The 3,010-nt window shown below is 37.7% G+C and overlaps 2 pseudogenes; both read left to right on the top strand.

The window, feature by feature from the left end:
* The first annotated feature begins 1,120 nt into the window (after positions 1-1,120).
* LOC102856847 lies at positions 1,121-2,486 on the top strand (annotated as a pseudogene).
* A 190-nt stretch (positions 2,487-2,676) lies between these two features.
* Positions 2,677-3,010, top strand: part of LOC102856440 — a 63,419-nt pseudogene continuing 63,085 nt past the window's right edge.

Below are 3,010 nucleotides of genomic sequence, written 5' to 3'. Positions count from 1 at the left end.
ACTGCATAGTAATATTAAGGAGCCCTAGTGGTTCAAGAGCTAGATACTCAGCTGCCAACAAAAAGATTGAATGTTCAAGCCCACCCAGAAGTACCATAGAAAAAAGACTTGGCAATCTGTTATGTAAGCTTACAACCAACTTACCATTAATGATAATGAAATTGCAGGCACAATTGTAGCTTTATAACTATGTCATGCAAAGAATCTGTACTGAGGATTTGCTTTCATTCCTAAGTTTACACATCTGGAAAGTCTGCTCTACCTGCAGTATTAAAGAATAATATGAGTTGCAGCGATAGGCTGTAATTCTGTTGCTAAATTCTTACTGTTCTTTTCCGTGAAAATATCTAGCATCCATATAGTGACTGTGTATGTATATTCAGGGCAGAGGCTTTTAACTGAAACACACAATGTTCAAGTAAGCACTTACAGTAAAAGTCATATATTTAAATCCAGTCAAATGGTTCCCAAGGAATCAAACTCATGTAGAGCTACTTATACCCTTATTTTCCCCACACACATCCAATTAGTTATAAAGAATCTGCTAGTCTTTAAAGGAAAAGGAAAATCTATACAAAACCTGTACAAGTGAGTTTAATTTATAACTCTGTCCCACTCACAATATATTTATGTACTAGCTAGACTACTACAAGATTACTAAAATATATGCACAGAAAACATTGCGCATGCTATTTCAGAATTATAATTATTATTAAAAAAATAAAGCAATAGTAACATCAGAAAAGTAAGCATTGGTTCTTATCAAAACAGAATAATAATGCCAAAGGAGGTTAAAACAAACAAACAAAAAAAGCTAAAGGTAAAGGTATTGATTTGGTATATTTTAAAGGCACTTCAGGGTGGGGAGCGGCGGCGGCAGTTCGTGGTGTTGTTCGCTGGCGCATCAAGCACATGGTGAGTCACAGCGACCGGCGGCAGTCCCTGTGCCTTGTTACCTTGCTCACTGCCGGAGTGAGCTCCACCCCTGAGCCCGACTTTCTTGCGGACTCTAGGTGCAGTCAGGGGAGCTGAGAGGGATCGGCAGCCACCGTCGAAGCATGAAGAAGTGCTAAGCAAGAGCCCACCTAAGTTTTCATGGTGACCTGACACTGGGCTTGATCTCAACATGCCGTTAGTAAAAAGAAACATCGATCCGAGGCATTTGTGCCACACGGCACTGCCTAGATGCATTAAGAATGAGCTGGAATGTGTGACCAATATTTCTTTGGCAAATATAATCAGACAACTAAGTAGTCTAAGTAAATATGCTGAATATATATTTGGAGAATTATTCAATGAAGCACATAGTTTTTCCTTCAGAGTTAATTCATTGCAAGAACATGTGGACCGTTTATCTGTTAGTGTTACACAACTTGATCCTAAAGAAGAAGAGTTGTCTCTGCAAGATATAACAATGAGAAAAGCTTTCCGAAGTTCTACAATTCAAGATCAGCAGCTTTTTGACCATAAGACTTTAACAATTCCGTTACAGGAGACATATGATGTTTGTGAACAACCTCCTCCTCTCAATATACTCACTCCTTATAGAGATGATGATGGTAAAGAAGGTTTGAAATTTTACACCAATCCTTCCTACTTCCTATTTCTTTGATTTATGGAAAGAAAAAATGTTACAAGATACAGAGGATAAGAGGAAGGGGAAAAGAAAACAGAAGCAGAAAAATCTAGACCGTCCTCATGAACCAGAAAAAGTGCGGAGAGCACCTCATGACAGGCGAAGAGAGTGGCAGAAGCTGGCCCAAGGTCCAGAGCTGGCGGAAGATGATGCTAATCTCTTACATAAGCATATTGAAGTTGCTAATGGACCAGCCTTTCATTTTGAAACAAGACCTGAGACGTATGTGGATCATATGGATGCATCTTATTCACTTTGGGCCTTGCCATTTAGTCAGGTGAGTGAGCTTCTGACTAGAGCTGAGGAAAGGGTGTTAGACCACACGAACCACCTCCACCTCCACCAATGCATGGAGCAGGAGATGCAAAACCCGTACCTACTTGTATCAGACTTCCTTGTCATTTCAGTTCTGCTACAAGAATCTGTTTAAAATTCAGCCTTTTAATAATTACAAATAAAAATTATTATTTGTGGGGGAAAAGGTACTTCAGTCTGTTTACCTTTTACTTATTTTGTTTTCTAAAATATAAAAATTAGCAGACTCTGTATTCATTTTAAAGAGATCAGTATATGAGGCTGCAATTATGGCAAATGGTTTTAGCATTGAAAATCAGAACATATGTTAAATGTTAATTAAGCAAAGACAAATGCATAGATTTCCAGTGTCCTGTTTGTTGAACCAGAGGAGACTATAGTTATTTTTATGTGCTTACTTTGTGTAATAGCAGAGAAACCACAAAATGTTCTCTCCTATTTCTTCCCAGAAAGTTCTTTAAAGGAGCGAAAGTGCTTAAGTACAGTTGTCAAAGTAGAGAATTTATCTGAATATCTGAATTCAGAAGTCCAATAGCCTGGATTCCATCCAGAAAATTCAGCAGTCACATTAATGAGAGACATAGCTCTCACTAAGTGTGTATTTTAGTCAATACAATGCTTTAATCAATTCACAGTGAAAAGCATGACAGGTCTAAAGAATATTTTTCTCCTTCTAATAAATAGATGTGTCTCTGAATTTTGGAGGAGTGAAAGTTTTAAGCACCATGCCTGTAAATTAGCTTCAAGAATTAAAGAGTGAGGGAGCTCTGGTGGCCTAGTGGCAAGAAACTACACTATAATCCCAGAGGTATGTGGTTCAAGTCCACCAGATGCTCTGCTGGAGAAAGAGAGGCAATCTCCTCCTGTACCAGTCAGATCTGATTTGATGGTACACATAAATCATAAAATAAAATAAGTTTTTTAAAAATAAGAGGTTTTTTTAAAAAAAAGAATTAAATTGTGAACCCTGAAGCAAACAGCTTGGGGAAAAATATCTTGACAAAATAGATTAGAAGTGACATATGATTGAGTATTATGGTTAGCACAGGAATCCAGAAT

Source organism: Elephantulus edwardii, unplaced genomic scaffold (assembly GCF_000299155.1).
Source record: "Elephantulus edwardii isolate Elephantulus edwardi_28Jun2011 unplaced genomic scaffold, EleEdw1.0 scaffold00336, whole genome shotgun sequence".
Classification (NCBI taxonomy): Eukaryota; Metazoa; Chordata; class Mammalia; order Macroscelidea; family Macroscelididae; genus Elephantulus; species Elephantulus edwardii.
Note: the sequence above shows the minus strand (reverse complement) of the source record. Positions and strands in the feature narration are given on the sequence as shown.